Genomic DNA, 19,578 nt, shown 5'->3' on the forward strand with positions numbered 1-19,578 from the left:
CCGTCCCCGGCAATAAGGAATGTATCCGCTTTGTCATTATGAAAAGCTCATTTCGCTGCACACAATGCCGAGCTACAAGGATTGTCAATAGCCAGTGTAATCTCCTGCGGCATCGCGGCCATCGATTTCCCTCCCTCCCGCGGCTCACCGTGACTGAGTATCGATCCAGGCTCTCCGGACAGTATTTATTCTCATTGTGCGCCTGTATGTAGCGCGGTAATTCTCCCGCTCCTCCAGACCAGAGCGGCACACTAAGGAAATGTTATTCCACGCTGATGAGGTTCACCTCCCCGGAGGAGAGGCTCGCCGCCTGTGGAACTACAAGTCCCAGCATATATTTCATCAACAGCTCAACGATTAAGTCTGCTGCTGCTCTGTAAATCCATCTCTAGGTGACGCAAGGAGATAAAAGAAACATTCTCAGTTTGGTTTCTGACAGGAAGACCTGATGGGATTTTCTGACACATACAAACTCAGTGTACTCCTGGTCCACTGCCGCCTACTTACCTTCCCCTCACCTAATCCTAACCTCCGTGAGGCCTTGTTCACATTGCGTTCGGCTTGCGTTTCTGTCTGCGGTGGGCTTTTTTTTCCCGCATTTTCTAAAGCGATGTTCTGCGCGTTTGTTTTTGTGGGTGTTTTTGTAAGCGCTTTTGCAGAGAGCTTCCGTCTTTTGATCCGGAAAAAATAAATACAACCTACCCATCATCCAGTGCCTATCCTACCTACCCCTCACTTGGTGCCTGATCCTAACCTACTCCTCACCCAATACCTGATCCTAACCCTACCCCTCACCCACTGCCTAATCCTAACCTAGATTTCACCCGATACCTGATCCTATCCCACTCCTCACCCAGTGCCTTATCCTAATTTTCTCCTCAGCCAGTGCCTAATCATAATTTACGCTCACCCAGTGCCTGATCCTAACCTACCCCATCCCCTACCTGATCCTCACCTACCCCTCACCCAGTGACTAATCCTAACTTTCCCCTCACCTAGTGCCTGATCCTAACCTACCCTTCATCCAACTCCTAATTCCTCTACTCTACCCTACCCCTCACCCAGTGCCTAATCCTAGCCTACCTCTTACCTAGTGCCTCCTAATCCTAGTCTACCCGTCACCTAGTGCCTGATGCTAATCTACCTCTCACCCAGTGCCTAATCCTAACCTACCTTTCAGGCAGTGCCTGTTCCTAGTCTATCCCTCACTCAACGCCTAACTCTACTACCCTACCCCTCACCCAGTTCCCAATCCAATCCTACACCTCATCCAACACCTAACCTTATTACCCCACCTCTCCCCCAGTGCCAGAACTAGCCTACTTAGTGCCCAATCCTAACCTACGCCTCATCCAACACCTACTGTCACACTACCCTACCCCTCATCCAGTGCCGGATTCTAACCTACCCCTCATCCAGTGCCTAATCCTAGCCTAGCCTTTACTCGATACCTGATCCTAACCCTACCCCTCACCCACTGCCTAATCCTAATCTACCCTTCGCCCGATACCTTATCCCAACCTACCCCTCACCCAGTGCCTGATCCTAACCTACTCCTCACCCAGTGCCAGATTCTAACCTACCCCTCACCCAGTACCTGATCCTAACCTACTTCTCACCCACTGCCTAATCCTAACCTACTCCAAACCCAGTGCCTTATCCTAATTTTCTCCTCACCCGGTGCCTAATCCTAACCTACCCCTCACCAGTGCCTGATCCTAACCTACTCCTCACCCAGCGCCTAATCTTAACCTACCACATCCCCCTACCTGATCCCCGCCTACCCCTCACCCAGTGACTAATCCTAACCTACCCTTCCCCTCACCTGGTGCCTGATCCTAACCTACCCTTAATCCAACACCTAACTTATCTACTCTACCCTACCCCTCACCCAGTGCCTACTCCTAGCCTACCTCTTACCCAGTGCCCCTAATCTTAGTCTACCCGTCACCCAGTGCCTGATGCTAATCTACCTCTCAACCAGTGCCTATGATAACCTACCCCTCAGGCAGAGCCTGATCCTAGTCTATCCCTCACTCAACGCCTAACACTACTACCCTACCCTTCACCTAGTTCCCAATCCAATCCTACACCTCATCCAACACCTAACCTTATTACCCCACCTCTCCCCCAGTGCCAGAACTAGCCTACTCCTCACTTAGTGCCCAATCCTAACCTACGCCTCATCCCACACCTACTGTCACACTACCCTACCCCTCAACCAGTGCCGGATTCTAACTTACCCCTCATCCAGTGCCTAACACTAGCCTACCCCTCACCCAGTGCCTAATCCTAGCCTACCCTTCACCCGATACCTGATCCTAACCCTACCCCTCACCCACTGCCTAATCCTAATCTACCCTTCGCCCGATACCTTATCCTAACCTACCCCTCCCCCAGTGCCTTATCCTAATTTTCTCCTCACCCGGTGCCTAATCCTAACCTGCCCCTCACCCAGTGCCTGATCCTAACCTGCCCCTCACCCAGTGCCTGATCCTAACCTACTCCTCACCCAGTGCCGGATTCTAACCTACTCCTCACCCAGTGCCGGATTCTAACCTACTCCTCACCCAGTACCTGATCCTTACCTACTCCTCACCCAGTACCTGATCCTTACCTACTCCTCACCCACTGCCTAATCCTAACCTACCCCAAACCCAGTGCCTTATCCTAATTTTCGTCTCACCTGGTGCCTAATCCTAACCTACTCACCCAGCGCCTAATCCTAACCTACCCCATCCCCCTACCTGATCCTCGCCTACCCCTCACCCAGTGACTAATCCTAACCTTCCCCTCACCTGGTGCCTGATCCCAACCTACCCTTGATCCAACTCCTAACTCATCTACTCTCCCGAGTACTAGATAATAATGAGCAGAGCATAGACTCGTTGTTGGTAGCGTAGACGCTGGTCCCAGGGCATAACAAACTTCCTCAGTTGTCTCAGGAGGGAAAACCTTTGCTGAGCCTTCTTTTGGGTTTTGGAGGTGTTCTCCTCCCATCTCACGTCTTTGGTGATGGTTGGGCCCAGGGTTTGGTACCCTGATGACCTCAGTGCCTTCAATGAAAATGTGGTGGTGTTTTGTGGTTCTTTCCCAGGGGGAGCTGTCGCTGAGCTTAACTAGTTGCATCTTGTTGGCGATTGATTCACACGCAAAGAGGTTAATTGACACCACGTTGCAGCAGATTGTTATGTAGGATGTTCGGGCAAATTGTGTTGAAAGCAGAACTGAAGTTCAGGAAGAGGATCCTAGCGTAGGTGTCAGGTCTGCCAAGATGTTCCGCGATGAACAACAGACTGATGTTGATTGTGTCCTCTATGGACCTGTTTGCCCAGGATTGGAGTGGATCCAGGAGGACGTTGGTGGAGCGCTACAGATGGGTGAGAACCAGTCTTTCCATGGTCTTCATGACAATGGATGGTAGTGCTACAGGGCTGTAGTTATGAGTTCTGCGGCACCTTGCTTTTTGGGGACTGGAATGTTCCTGCACCTTTTGAGGCAGGTGGGAACTTTGGCCTCTGTCAGGGATTTAGTAAATATGGAGATGATGACATGGGCCAGCTGGCTTGCACAGATTCACGGGCAGTTTGAAGACACCCAATCCAGGGCTAAGGCTTTCCTGGGGTTGAGCTTCCAGAAGTGCCTTAGTACGTCAGCTTCCTGGACTTCTACTGACGCTGAAAATACATGGTAAGTTTTTGTGGGGAGATACTCTAGGTGTGGCTGTCCGGTCTACAGGATGGTTGGATTGGTTTTCAAACCTGCAGTAGAACTTGTTGAGATTTTCAGCTAGTTCCATGCTCGTGGGTTTATGTTGAGGGCGGCGGTTTGAGGTTTTTGGCTGCCCTGAGGCCTTTCCAGTCTTCCCGGGGGCTGTTGGACTGGAGGCTGAAACACAGCTTGTTGGAGTAGTTCCTCTTCGCAGCTCTCGGTTAATGTTCTCGGTTAATGGTGTTCTTGGCCTCCCTGAATTCTTCTGAAGTGCCAGACTTATGAGCATCCTCCTTAATCTTAGGCATGACTCCTCACAGAAGTTGATGTAGGAGGTGACATTCTCTGTATATTCCTCTAGGCAGGGTGCCTCCAGAGCTGACCAGTCAAAGCAGGCCTGCAGCTGCCTCTCCCGTCCACTTTTTCACAGTCTTGAGGGCCGGTTTGGATGTCTTGAGGTGCCTTTTGAAGGTAGGTATCAGATGGGTCAGGCAGTGGTCCTCTTGGGAGTTTTGTTTTCTGGTGGGAAAAGTGAAATTGTTGTTTGTAGCGAGGCAGCTCTTGGTGAAGGTTTGCACTGTTGAAGTCTCCACAAATGATGGAGAGCGAGTCCAGATGGTGTCTCTGAGTGTACACAGAGCATTCTTGATGTTGGCATTAGGAGGGATGTATACCCCTACGAGAATGTAGGAGAACTCTCTTGATGAGTAGAAGCTAGATGTCTGGGAAGCAGCTTTTGTACAGGATGGTCGTGTTGGTGCACCAAAAGGCATTAATGAAGAAGCAGATGCCTCACCTTTCTGTTTTCAGGAGGGTGCATTGTCACAGTCCGCACAGAAGAGGTTTAACCCTGGTAGGAGATGGGAGTTGTCCAGAATGTTATAATTTGTCCAGGTCTCGATGAAGCATAGGACTGGGGCGTCGAGTGTTGCTCCTGAGTAGTAGAAGCAGCTCGTCTAGCTTGTTGGGGAGGGAGCATACAATCACCAGGAGAATGGCTGGAATGGGTGAACAGAGGCACGCCCATTTAAGACTGTTGTGTGCCTGCCCTTCTTCCTCTTTGACGGTGTATGCTGCAGGCCCACCCACCATTGTTTCTGGTAAGGTATCTGATCAGGCCCCAGACCAACGCTGGGCATACGTGGGTCGATCCCGCGGCCGATTAGCCGCCGGATCGACCCCCGTCGCGTCTCTGCTCGTCCGCACGGATCGATTGCCGCTCGTCCTCGCCGGCGCTTCCTTATCACCGCTCGATTCCCTGCCATTGTCCGCCGGCGGGAATCGAGCGGGCGCGGGTCGAGCGGCTTGATCGGGCCAGCTGAATTTTATCAGCTGGTCGGTACATGGTACAGAAACGTACCGTCTATCCCCAGCATAAGGGACGATGCATGTGTCGTTGCAATGCATGCTTGGGTCTCCTGCTTTGTGCGCTTATTTGACAGGAAGCTGGGCCACTGCAAGACCATGGCTCCATTTTGGCAATGGGGCCAGGTGGGGGTTCAGCAGTGCTTGATGGGGGGAGTACATGTGGTAAATACAGCAAGAATACTTCAGGGCGGCGAGAACAACAATAATACAGAAAAGCAATATAAAAGCAGTGCACCGTTTAAAGATAGTCTGAAGCTACCCCCCAAGTTACAGTACTTACCTAAGGAGAGGAAAGGCGAGCACTCGCGCATGCACAGTACGGAGCCACCCATCTTCAGGAGCACTCAGGCTCCTGAAACCTCCCGCAGCGGGAGATTTGAACAGGAGAACCAGAGTTGGAACGTGGGAACCATGAGAAAAATGGGAAGGCTCTATAGGACCCAGAGCCTCGCCTCTCCTTAGGTAAGTATCTGTTTTTTCTTTGTTTTTTATTTTTTGGCTTCGAACTCACTTTAAAGGGACTCCGAGCACCTCTCATGGGTATGCCTTTAAAGGGGAACTGAAGAGAGAGGTATATGGAGGCTGTCATGTTTATTTCCTTTTAGACAATACCAGTTGCCTGGCAGCCCTGCTGATCCTCTGCCTCTAATACTATTAGCCGTAGCCCCTGAACAAGCATGCAGCAGATCAGGTGTTTCAGTGGTTCAGACTTATAAGTCAGATCTGACAAGACTAGCTGCATGCTTGTTTCTGGTTTTAATCAGATACTACTGCAGAGAAATAGACCAGCAGGGCTGCCAGGCAACTGGTAATGATTAAAAGGAAATAAACATGACAGCCTCCATATACCTCTCTCTTCAGTTCCCCTTTAAGACTCCGACCAGTACTGCAAAGTACTTAAAGATGCATACCTTTCTGTAGCTTGTGCTCTCCTCTTTCATTTGATGCCTGAATCGCCATTCTACGCCATTCTGTTTCAATTTAAAAATCACGGCTGCCATCTTGGCTATGTTATAACTTCTGGGTCACCCCTATCTTCTCTGTTAGAGAAGTGCATCACTGAATGAAGCAGGAAGTGGAAGTGACACGCATGGCCATTGCAAGAGACTCCTCCAGAGGGGTCACAGCACAACTTTGTTGGAAGTCATCTGGCTGCCCATGAGAGGTGCTCGGAGTCCCTTTAAAGCACACCTGAGGTGAGAAGGATATGGAGGCTGCCATATTTATTGATTTATTTCCTTTTAAACATTGCAAATTGCCTATCTGTCATGCTGATACTCTGCCCCTAATACTTTTAGCCATAGACCCTGAACAAGCATGCAGATCAGATGTGTCTGACTGCATTGGTGTCAGGTGTGTGATTCAGACGCTACTGCAGCCAGAATGATTTGCAGGACAGCCAGGCAACTGGTATTGTTTAGCCACTTCATGTCAAATGACGTGTATATATACGTCCATTGTATTTGTGGCCAATGCACTACCAGTTTGTTACTAAACCACGACGAGTTGTAGAGTACATTTTGGTGTGTCTTACAGCTTGGACCCCCGTCACATAAAAAATAGGTAGGGACAAACTCAATCAAAACATAAAAAAATATTTTCTAAATTATGATCAAACTTGGGAAAGTTGTAAGAAAACTACGAGACATATGTGGTAACATTTTAACCGTGATAGTAGAATAGAAGTAGTAGAATACAGTTTAGACAGTTTTAGGGTTGTTGCCCATGTCTTGTGTATTCTTTTTAGTCACAAACTGAATCAAAAGCAATAAAAAGTTTGCATATGCTGTACCAAAATAAAAGACTTGTAAAATGAAAAAGTTACAGAATATAAAAGAAAAAAATATATATTGCTACCTTAGGGACAAGGCTTTTTAAATATGTATGCCATTAGGGTATATTACTATTATTTTTGCAAATAAGGTCTTGTAATCATCAATAGTGTATAATGAGAAAGAGAATAATAAAAGAACAGAAAAAGACACCTTTCTTCCAAATACAATAATGTCACCATACATTGTGCTAGGGACAAAATCTAAATGTTTTAATAACCAGGATGGGTTTGTGGGTTTAACTTCTAGTTAGCACTGTTTATTGTAAAGCTATACTGAATGTAAATGGAGAAATAGTGTTTTTTTTCAATTTTTTCACTTATTTTCCCTTTAAAATGCATAGAAAATAAGGTAATTACTAAACAAAATTATCACATTTTAAAAGCCTAATTTGTCCTGACAAAAATCATATATAGATCATTTAGGTGTGATAAGTAGTAATAAAGTTATTGGTGAATGAATGAGAGCGGCGCTGATATGTGAAAGTTGCTCTCGTCCAGAAGTGGTTAAAAGGAAATAAATATGGCAGCCTCCATATACCTTTCACTTCAGGTGTTTGGGGGGAGGGGTTGTTGGGATGGAGCATGAAAGAGCGACCTCCAGTGGTGTGAAGCTAAGAACACTGCGCTCATTCATCTTCCATCATTTAGTGATCTACTGTGGCAGACCACCAAGCAACATTGTGGGCAGCTGTGTACATGCCAGATGCGCGGCCCAGAACAAACCTCTCAGGCTTTCTATAGTGTCCATATGATGATGCTGAAAGTTGACCTGACCTCTTGCACTGGACAGAAGGAAAACTTGCACCCTGTATGTATTTAGAGAGTTTAGCCTGTCTAATTCCCTCATATGTGACTAATCACAAGTGTAATGTGATCTATCAGCTGTTCCAGCTGCCTGCCTTGGCAAAGAGTTAACTGGTAAACGCAGGATGTTAACAACATGTCTGCTTCCATGAAAGCAGGCAGTAGACACACTGCAGATTTATTGCAGGATTTGTATCAGCTGTAACACAGAAATGTTTTTCTGTAAAGGTTATTATGCTGTTGCTTATCTTTTAGAGCAGAGAGGAAGTTCAGAGTTCTGAGGTCCGCTTTAATGGAGAGGGAGGGGGTACGTCAGGCAGTGAATGAGAGAGCTCCCTCCTGTGGTGGGAGGATACAAAGAAAAGAATGTGTTTGTCTGTTGTTCGTAGTTTGGCTATCCATCTAGTGCTGGATTACTAAGTAATGTCATGTGGCAGCTGTACACACGCTAGAGCCTAGCCTGGGATGGCTTAGAGTGATTGCCTTGGGTGAGTTGTTTATGTGTACGAGGTTTTATTTATCAAAGCGATTACAGTTGTTTTCCTGCCACTCCTGAGATTGCACCTCTGCACAGATCACTGCAGCCTCTGCAACAGATTTTTCTTTTTATTTAATCTCATTCCCAATATAAATCAGCAAGTCTGGAAGGAGTGATCTGGGTAAGGATTACTTGTGACTCAGTGCTGTACCTGAGCGAGGGGAGGGGGAGGCTGGGGGATATAATTAGAGCTGCAATGTTATAATAAATCCCTCTCACTGCTCCGCCTTTGTAGTCGCTCGCTGTGCAGGGAGACTGATAACCCAGGAATGGGATGAGGACAATAATATATAGTCTGGAAGGCAGAAGAGAGTTATTGGGCAGAGCGTTTCAGAAACAGGAATGTGACAATGAAAAAAGTGCGCTAGATCCACACAGTGGACCCACATCGGTCAGATCCACACAGTGGACCCGCATGCATCACTTCCACATAGACCCGCATGCATCAGATCTGCATGGACCCGCATGCATCAGATCTGCATGGACCCGCATGCATCAGATCCGCATTGGACCCGCATGCATCAGATCCGCATTGGACCCGCATGGACCCGCATGCATCAGATCTGCATGGACAGGCATGCTACAGATCCACATAGACCCGCATGCATCAGATCCGCATGGACCCGCATGCATCAGATCTGCATGGACAGGCATGCTACAGATCCACATAGACCCGCATGTGTCAGATCCGCATTGGACCCGCATGCATCAGATCCGCATTGGACCCGCATGTATCAGATCCGCATTGGACCCGCATGCATCAGATCTGCATGGACAGGCATGCTACAGATCCACATAGACCCGCATGCATCAGATCTGCATGGACCTGCATGCATCAGATCCGCATGGACGGGCATGCTACAGATCCATATAGACCCGCATGCATCAGATCCGCACGGACCCGCATGCCACAGATCCACATGGACCCACATTTTTCAGACCCACACAGACCGGCATACGTCAGATCCACATGGACCACCTGTGTCAGATCTACATGGACCCGCATGCATCAGATCTGCATGGACAGGCATGCTACCGATCCACATAAACCCGCATGCATCAGATCTGCATGGACCCACATGCATCAGATCCACACGGACCCGTATGCTACAGATCCACATGGACCCGCATTTTTCAGACCCACACAGACCGGCATACCTCAGATCCACATGGACCACCTGTGTCAGATCCACACGGACCCGCATGCTACAGATCCACATGGACCCTCATTTTTCAGACCCACACAGACCCACACAGACCGGCCTACGTCAGATCCACATGGACCACCGGTGTCAGATCTGCATGGACCTGCATGCATCAGATCTGCATGGACAGGCATGCTACAGATCCACATAGACCCGCATGCATCAGATCTGCATGGACCCGCATGCATCAGATCCACACGGACCCGCATCAGTCCGATCCACACGGACCCGCATGCTACAGATCCACACGGACCCACATTTTTCAGACCCGCACAGACTGGCATACCTCAGATCCACATGGACCACCTGTGTCAGATCCACGCAGACCCGCATGCATCAGATCCACACACGTCAGAACCACACAAACCACCTGTCAGATCTGCATGGACCCGCATGCGTCAGATCCTCATGGACCTGCATGCATCAGATAGTAGATAGCATCTCATGATCATGAGCTGAAATTTGAAATCCAATCAGTGAGTGTCGTCTGTTAGGCTGAATAAGGCGATCTAGACACAAGCCGCTACATGCAGACTCTGGCTAATGCACCTCTCATCATAACTGCTCATCTCAAACGCTGGTGTGAGCCTCATCCATTATTCAAAACAGATACAGAGATAGATGAGTCCTAGGTAGCTGGACAGAGGGATAGATGAGATACTGCAGAATAGCATCTCATGCACATTAGCTGATATAGTAACTCTGGCCTCTCAGTGATTGTTCCATGGAGAGGTGATAGACATGGGGCCTAATGTGAGGACTCTGGGATATTCACCTTTCATCATAGCTACACATTACAGGACGCTGGGCCGAGGCTCATCCATAATTCACAGCACATTATTCAGGAGTGACTCTGGATGAGGGGTTGTGACACAAGAGTCTCCCCAGTGGGGCATTTCATCTGGGTGTGCAGTGTGCTAGGCTGCTGTGTGCAATGACAGTGCATCCAGTCACTGATACATGAAACGTTACAGATGTAGCAGAAGGAAGGTGGGCATTTGTGTATTTTTTTTGTTTTGTTTTTTAACCACTTGAGCCCACAGGTTTATACCCCCCTAGTGACCAGGCCATTCGGGACTTCACAACTTCAACGGTTTATTGCTTGGTCATACAACTTAGCACCCAAATTAATTTTACCCTCACAAATAGTGCTTTCTTTTGGTGGTATTTGATTGCTGCTGCTAATTTTAGGGTTTTTGTTTAATTAATAAAAAATTAAAAAACAAAATTTTTGTAAAAAAAAAAATACGATATATACAGTATATAGTGGCTTGCTAAAGTATTCGGCCATCTTGTCATTTTCCACAATTTGTCACATTACTGCCACAAACATGAATCAATTTTATTGGAAGTTCACGTGAAAGACCAATACAAAGTGGTGGACATGTGAGAAGTGGATCAAAAATCATACATGATTCCAAACATTTTTAAAAAATAAACAACTGCAAAGGGGGTGTGCGTAATTATTCAGCCCCCATTGGTCTGAGTGCAGTCAGTTGCCCATAGACATTGCCTGATGAGAGCTAATGACTAAATAGAGTGCACCTGTGTGTAATCTAATGTCAGTACCAATACAGCTGCTCTGTGATGGCCTGAGAGGTTGTCTAAGAGAATATTGGGAGCAACAACATCATGAAGTCCAAAGAACACACCAGACAGGTCAGGGATAAAGTTATTGAGAAATGTAAAGCAGGCCTAGGCTACAAAAAGATTTCCAAAGCCTTGAACATCCCACGGAGCACTGTTCCAGCAATCATTTAGAAATGGAAGGAGTATGGCACAACTGTAAACCTACCAAGACAAGGCCGTCCACCTAAACTCACAGGCCGAACAAGGAGAGCGCTGATCAGAAATGCAGTCAAGAGGCCCATGGTGACTCTGTACGAGCTGCAGAGATCTACAGCTCAGGTGGGGAATCTGTCCATAGGACAACTATTAGTCGTGCACTGCACAAAGTTGGCCTTTATGAAAGACTGGCAAGAAGAAAGCCATTGTTAACAGAAAAGCATAAGAAGTCCGGTTTGCAGTTTGCCACAAGATATGTGGGGGACACAGCAACCATGTGGAAGAAGGTGCTCTGGTCAGATGAGACAAAAATGGAACTTTTTGGCCAAAATGCAAAACGCTATGTGTGACGGAAAAATAACACTGCACATCACTCAGAACACACCATCCCCACTGTCAAATGTGGTGGCAGCATCATGCTCGGGGGGTGCTGCTCTTCAGCAGGGACAGGGAAGCTGGTCAGAGTTGATGGGAAGATGGATGGAGCCAAATACAGGGCAATCTTGGAAGAAAACCTCTTGGAGTCTGCAAAAGACTTGAGACTGGGGCGGAGGTGCACCTTCCAGCAGGACAATGACCCTAAACATAAAGCCAGGGCAACGATGGAATGGTTTAAAACAAAACATATCCATGTGTTAGAATGGCCCTGTCAAAGTCCAGATCTAAATCCAATCGAGAATCTGTGGCAAGATCTGAAAACTGCTGTTCACAAACGCTGTCCATCTAATCTGACTGAGCTGGAGCTGTTTTACAAAGAAGAATGGGCAAGGATTTCAGTCTAGATGTGCAAAGCTGGTAGAGACATACCCTAAAAGACTAGCAGCTGTAATTGCAGCAAAAGGTGGTTCTACAAAGTATTGACTCAGGGGGCTGAATAATTACGCACACCCCACTTTGCAGTTATTTATTTGTAAAAAATGTTTGGAATGATGTATGATTTTCGATCCACTCCTCACGTGTACACCACTTTGTGTTGGTCTTTCATGTGGAATTCCAATAAAATTGATTCATGTTTGTGGCAGTAATGTGACAAAATGTGGAAAACTTCAAGGGGGCCGATTACTTTTGCAAGCCACTGTGTGTATATATATATATGCAATATATATATGCAATATATATATATATATATATATATATATATATATATATATATTAATTTTATTTTTTTAAGTTTTTATTCCCCCCGTCCCCCTCCTAAATCATAGGCCCTACACTACGATACATACAATACATGATACATACATAGACATATGACTATGGTAGGGATTAGATTGTGAACTCCACTGAGGGACAGTTAAGTGACAAGACTATACTGCACAGCGCTGCGTAAGATGTCAGTGCTATATATAACACTATATATATATACTTAAAAACAGACAAGTGCCTACCTGCAAAAGAGTGCAAGCCCCACTTATGGGATAAAATACACACCTAGCATACACATGACCTGTCTACCACTGGAGGATGTTGGTTTCCTGTAACAGCTTGCATGCAACTTGTTAAGTACTCGTCCCTCCCACTGCGAAGAAGTCAATCCTCTATGGGAGGGGACCTAACACTAACTAAATCCTACCTATGCATATGCACAGCCTGGGCGCGCTACCAAGTAAAATTGAAAATTGCGCAAAATATATATATTATACACACAGTTACATTTAAATTAGAAAAATAAACCACTGCACTGATCAGCAGCTGGCAGGCTGATCGCTGGACCCCGCTGTGTGCGGTAACGCAAGCTCCCGGTGAGTTAGACCACAAGAGGGGTGTGCAGTTGGCCACTCACCTATTGCATGTGTATATCTGCTGGAATCATTGATATAGAGCCTATTGGACTATATATTTGGATGAAAATTAATCCACATTGAATGCATATTGTGCTGTGTTATCCTTTATGCGCCTGTTATTGTCTTTAGAACTAGATACACGTCTAGCTGGAATGCGCTCTGCAATAACTGCTATAGAACGCTATAAAATCTGATGAACTGTGACATACTACTGTGAGCGCTAGACTATTGTCTTTTATACTTTTTAATCAATAAATAGACATTTTGCAGATATACAAATATGGGGTATTGGGGAATAGTTTTTTCCTATCATTCATAAATATTGCAGTGAACGTGTGTTAAAGTGCACCAGAGACAAACTAACTTAAAAGATTTATACATACCTGGGCTTCCTCCTGCCAAAACCTGCACGGATCGCACCCATGCTGCTGTCCTCAGTTCTGTTTGACTTCTGTACCGTGTGCCGTAACTTCGCCCAGTCTAAGCATGTGCAGTGCGCTCCCTCTGTCTCTCTCCGGCCAAGAATAGTACTGCGCAGGCTCAGACTGGCCGCAACTGGCCGAAGTTACAGGACCCGGTACAGAGAAGACTGCGGACAGCGGCGTGGGAGTGATCCGTGCAGATGGGGCTGGAGGAAGCCCCAGGTATGTATGAAACTTTTAAAGGGAACCTTAACTGAGAGGGATATGGATGTTTCCTTTTAAACAATACCAGTTGCCTGTCAGTCCTGCTGATCTCTTTGGCTGCAGTAGTGGCTGAATCACACGTCTGAAACAAGCATGCAGCTAATCCAGTCTGACTTCTGTCAGAGCACCTGATCTGCATGCTTGTTCAGGGGCTGTGGCTGAAAGTATTAGAGACACGGGATCAGCAGGAGAGTCAGGTAACTGGTATTATTTTAAAATGAAAAATCTGCCGTATATCTTTCTCAGTTTAGGCTCCCTTTAAGTTGGTTCGTCTCTGGTTTCCTTTAATGTAACTATACTGCATTCTTCAAAATGAGCACTAGATGGTGTGAGATATGTTTGCAAGTTGTTAGAGAAGCCAAATGCACCGTTATGTTTGGAACAGTGCTAGAAATAACTAGGGATGATCAATAATTGGCAAATAAATTCTCCTTGCATTCACATTTCATGCAAATGTTATGCAGCTTGAACTTGGACCAATAAAAATTGAGAGCAAGTAATTCTGATTGGTCCACTTATTCACCCTCCTTACCCCACCTGCTTTGCCATCATTATTATTATTTATTGTATTTATAAAGCGCCAACATATTACGCAGCGCTGCACAATAGATAAATGGGTTAACATACAGGTAGAACATACAGAAACTCACAACAAAACAAGATCATGCAAATGATTTGATAACAATACAGTGTCATAGGTCAAGATAGAGACTGTTCAAGTGTACAAGAGGGGTGAGTAAGATTGCATAATCAAGCTGGATACATTAGGGAGGAGGGCCCTGCCAGAGGCTTACAATCTAAAGGGTGGGGTGGAGACAATAGGTGCGTCTTTTGAGAGGGGGTCTAACAGAACATATTATGGTGCTGGTGTAGGGGGTATGCGATCGTGAAGAGGTGAGTCTTGAGAGCTTGTTTGAAGGTAATAAAGGTGGGGGCGAGTCTGACGGCTGGTGGGAGCAAGTTCCAGAGAGTAGGGGCTGCCCTGGTAAAGTCCTGCAATCGTGCGTGTGACTGAGTTATGCGTGGTGCGACTAGGCGCAGGTCATTGGAGGATCGGAGGGGGCGGGCTGGTATGTGCCTGTGGACCAAATCAGAGATGTAGGTGAGGCAGGTCTTGTGCACTGATTTATAGGCCAAGCACAGGATTTTGAAATTGATCCTAAAGCTGATGGGGAGCCAGTGTAGTGCTTTACAGAGCGGAGTTGTAGAGGCGCTGCGGGGAGAAGAATGTATCAGTCTGGCTGCCACATTCATTACCAATTTAAGTGGGTCAGTACGGTTAGAGGGGAGGCCAGATAAAAGAGAATTGCAGTAGTCTAGGCGGGAGAGATGACAAGGGCATGGATAAGGAGTTTAGTGGTGTCAGGGGACAGGTAGGAGCAGATCTTAGGGCCCGTTTCCACTATCGCGACTCCGCATGCGGGCAACGCATGCGGATTCGCACAGTCAGTACAAGTGGATGGGACTGTTTCCACTTGTGCGTTCCCCCGCACGTTTTTCTGTGCAGAAAAAATCTGCAGGGTAGGGGCCTCAGAATTCGCCTGCGTGTGGAATGCAGGCGAATCGCACGCAATGTATTTAATAGGGAAATCACATGCGTTTTTCCCATGCGTTTTTTGCCGCGATTTCGCATGCGATTTCGCATAGGTACCCATGTTAATTCACACAGGCAGTGACATGGTTAAAATCGCATACAGCCTTACCTATTTGAAATCGCATGCGAAATCGCAGCAAAAAACGCATGCGGAATCGCACCCTATTGCGATTTGCCTGCGGTGATTCGCCGGCGATTTCGTACCGCTATAGTGGAAACGGGCCCTTAGAGATGTTGCGGAGGTGGAAGTTGCAGGATCTGGCAATACCTTGGATGTGGGCTGTAAAGGAAAGTTCAGAGTCCAGAGTAACGCCTAGACAGCGGGCTTGGGAGGTAGGGTGGATAGTAGTATTTTCAATAGTGGCGTGCAGATCTGGGAGGGGTGCAGCTGTGCGGGGTGGGAATATTAGAAGCTCAGTCTTGTCCAAATTAAGCTTCAGGTACCTGGCAGCCATCCAGGAGGAAATGGATGTGAGGCAGGTAGAGACTTTGCCCATGGTAGAGGAGGAGAGATCTGGGGTGTGGAGATATATTTGGGTGTCGTCGGTATACAGGTGGTAATTGAAACCCATGGAGGAGATGATTTTGCCAATTGAGGCAGTATAGAGTGAGAACAGTAGTGGTCCTAGGACGGAACCTTGAGGAACACCAACTGAGAGGGGTGTAGGAGTGGATGAGGAGCCATTGAAAAATGTTGTGAAGGAGCGGTTGGAGAGGTAGGAGGAGATCCAGGCTAAGGCTAGGTCCTGAATGCCCATTAGCTGCAGGGAGTGGAGGAGGAGGGAGTGGTTGACCGTGTCAAATGCCGAGGAGAGGTCCAGAAGGAGCAGGATGGAGTATTTACCTTCGGCTTTGGCAAGGGCAAGGTCGTTTACCACTTTGGTGAGGGCTGTTTCTGTAGAATGGGCTGTGCGAAAACCAGATTGCAGGGGATCGAGAAGGGAGTTGGAGTTAAGGAAGTTGGTCAGGCGTTGGTGGGCCAGGCGTTCGAGAATTTTTGAGGCAAAAGGGAGGAGAGAGATTGGGCGGTAGTTGGATGGCAGAGCAGGGTCAAGTGAAGATTTCTTTAGCAGGGGAAGCACAGTGGCCTGTTTGAATACGGAGGGGAAGATGCCGGTGGAGAAGGAGAGGTTGAACAGATGGGTGAGGACAGGGGCCAGATCAGAAAAATGTGGGCGCAGAGAATCAGATGGGACCGGATCTAGGGGGCAGGAAGTGGCAGGTAAAGTTGCCAGCAGCTGGTTGACTTCCTCCACCGTGACAGGATTGAAGGAGGTAAGGGAGGAGAAAGAGGCAGGAGTCGGATGTGGTGGGGAGGCAGGGGCCATGCACCCTTTATAGCAACAGAATGTGTTGCTAGGCTGGAGGCTACGTGTCTGTACAGCATTGAGGCCCAATCGGTCACCAAAAGGATGGTCCTAATCCGTGCTAGTGAGTGTGCACACATCTAAGAAGAACCCGAGGCAGTTTTCATAAATCTTAATAAGACACAGAGGCATGTCCTGTGTACAATAACATGCCTCTGTGTGCATCTGTACCGCCGACCCCCCCCCACCCCCCACTTGGCTCTGCTGTCCCCCCTGAATAATAGCACCAGACTAGCGATAAGCAGATTGTTGCTAGCCTTTCATGTATCTGCATGTGTCAATCACCGCTGATCCATTACACGGCCGTGCCCGCCCCTTTGCTGCTAGCTTCCTCCAATCGGAAGCTAAGCTGCGACCCAAGAAGTACTTACTGGGTAGCAGTTTCAGCCAGAGACTGCTGGTATGTAAGTGGTTAACTTCAAGCCTTCCATGCAGAATTATAGGGGCTGATGGCCCAAGGAGCTGATTCTTGCCATCTGGTTAATCTGTATGTGAAGTGATTATTGTGGTTGGATCTGGCCACTTATATTGGGAAAAACTTAATGGGTCATTCAAGGCAAAAAAAATAAAAAATGAGTTTTACTGACCTGCAGCTTCTACCAGCTGCAATAGCGCCCTCTATACAGGTGAGTAAAACTCTTTTTTTTTTTCAGTCTTAAAGAAAGTCTGAAGCCAAGGTAAAAATGGCTTTTTGCCTTACATACATGTGAGGCATGTTTGCCTCTGCTAAAACGCAGCTATCCTGCGGCATAACGAGGGGTCTTTACCCCCCAAATCCCCCCTGCAAAATCCACGACTTTCTTGGTCGTAGATTTTGCTGCCCCTGTGCGCTTCCGTGTGAGGCAGGGCTGCAGCTCATAGCGTCTATCAGCAGCGGATCTTCGCCTCTCCCCCGCCCCTCTCAGCGAAGGCAGACTGAGAGGGGCGGGGGAGAGGCGGAGATCCGCCGCTGATAGACGCGTGTGAGGCAGGGCTGCAGCTCATAGCCCTGCCTCACATGGAAGCGCTCCCTGGAGATAGCAGGGGGGATTTGGGGGATAAAGACCCCTCGTTATGCCGCGGGATAGCGGCGTTTTAGCAGGGGCAAACATGCCCCTGCTAAATATAAGCTAAAAAGCCATTTTTAATATGGCTTCAGACTCTCTTTAAAGGGATACTGTAGGGGGGTCAGGGGAAAATGAGTTGAACTTACCCGGGGCTTCTAACGGTCCCCCGCCGACATCCTGTGTTGGCGCAGCCACTCACCGATGCTCCGGCCCCGCCTCCGGTTCACTTCTGGAATTTCAGACTTTAAAGTCTGAAAACCACTGCGCCTGCGTTGCAGTGTCCTCGATCCCGCTGATGTCACCAAGAGCGCACAGCGCAGGCCCAGTATGGTCTGTGTCTGCGCAGTACACTCCTGGTGACATCAGCGGGAGTGAGGACATGGCAACGCAGGCGCAGTGGTTTTCTGACTTTAAAGTCAGAAATTCCAGAAGTGAACTGGAGGCGGGGCCGGAGTATCGTTGAGTGGCTGCGCCAACACAGGATGTCTGCGGGGGACCATTAGAAGCCCCGGGTAAGTTCAACTCATTTTCCCCCGACCCCCCTACAGTATCCCTTTAAGTGTCCCTTTTTCAGTTTTAAGTGTCCCTTTAAGTTTGGCTCTACATATGGGAGAGAGTAATGGCAAAAGCACAGTCATTCTTCAGATACTGCTAGAAGTTAGTGTAACAATAACCCCGCCTCCCCGTGATTGCCTGGGTTGGGGGGTCTGAGAGGAGCCTGTGTCACTTCCCTCTTTTCACCTCATGCAGAGCAGCGCAGTGAGCAGTGTAATATTTATCTGTTGCAGTGCTGCTTTTCACCTCATGCAGAGCAGCGCAGTGAGCAGTGTAATATTTATCTGTTGCAGTGCTGCTCCTCCATGCATCACAGCCGTACACACTCTGCTGCTATGCACCGGCTCCCAATCACATGACCAATGCAAGTCACATGATCTGGAGCCTCCAAATGCCAACAGAGAGGGTGCCTGCTGTAAAGCATGGAGGAGCAGGTAAGTATAGCTCTGCTCCCTGCGCTACTCTGCATGGAGTGAGAAGGTGGTGGGGGATGGTTGAGTGAGTGTGTGTGTGTGTGGGGGGGGGGGGGGAGTATTTCCTATATATATTTTATCTTTATTGGCTGTTTGTTCTTGCAGAGGGAGGGGCCAGAAGGCCTCATGCTATTTTTCACAGAGGAACCCATGTATTCTAGTTACGCTCCTGGGTGGAGGTATTCCTTCTGCTAATGGAAACCTTCTCATTCTGCTCCTTCTCAATTGGCGCTTTAGTAGCTTTATACGCAGGGATATGCAGAGCCTTTCTCCTCTCTATACTCTGATGTAGAGAAGCTCTTCTTATTCTTCTTCTTCTTTTCTCCAAATGCTAAAAGTCTCACAGGCAACTTTAATAAGACTGTCTGTCACTTCCACCAGGAATGTAAATTTAGAACTATTCTTCTTCTTATATCCTTTTCCAAGGAGTCCTCTGAGCTGCTAAGAGGAGCTGAAATGTCTTCCCCTTCACTGTGAACAAGACTGACTGATCCCAGAGAGATGGGAAGGTAAAAGCGTGGCCTCTAAAGGGGACAGAGTAATATCTCTGAGAGCAGTTTCTGTCTCTGCCAAAAATCATCCTCTGTCTCCTCTGTCCATGATGCTGGGGTGTTAGAGTTTCTCTGTGATCTTAAAGCCGACCCAAACCAAACATTTTTTTTAATTCAAACATTTCAAGCCTATGAGCATTTCAGTGCCTGCTTTTCACCCTTCTTTTTTTATAACTAGGGTTATACAGGTGGCAGCCATTACGTCTGAGCTTAGTAGGAGGTTTTAGATCATTGGTGTGTTTGTCATCAGCTACCCTCCCTCACAGGGCCGTCGTCT

At 47.6% G+C, this 19,578-nt stretch overlaps 2 protein-coding genes across 3 annotated transcripts in view; both read left to right on the top strand.

Annotated features, from left to right (window-relative positions):
* The window catches only part of CREG1 (cellular repressor of E1A stimulated genes 1), a 51,593-nt gene that overhangs the window by 27,939 nt on the left and 4,076 nt on the right, over positions 1–19,578 (top strand). The gene's annotated exons all lie outside the window — the stretch shown is intronic.
* CD247 (CD247 molecule) overlaps positions 19,214–19,578 on the top strand; it is a 145,246-nt gene continuing 144,881 nt past the window's right edge. Inside the window, exon 1 of one of the 2 annotated variants that reach the window (XM_068270817.1) lies at positions 19,214–19,259. The gene's annotated coding sequence lies outside the window, so the exon portion shown is untranslated. The remainder of the gene's footprint in view (positions 19,260–19,578) is intronic. The other variant, XM_068270816.1, reaches the window with a different exon arrangement.

The sequence above is a fragment of the Hyperolius riggenbachi genome, chromosome 2 (assembly GCF_040937935.1).
Source record: "Hyperolius riggenbachi isolate aHypRig1 chromosome 2, aHypRig1.pri, whole genome shotgun sequence".
NCBI lineage: Eukaryota > Metazoa > Chordata > Amphibia > Anura > Hyperoliidae > Hyperolius > Hyperolius riggenbachi.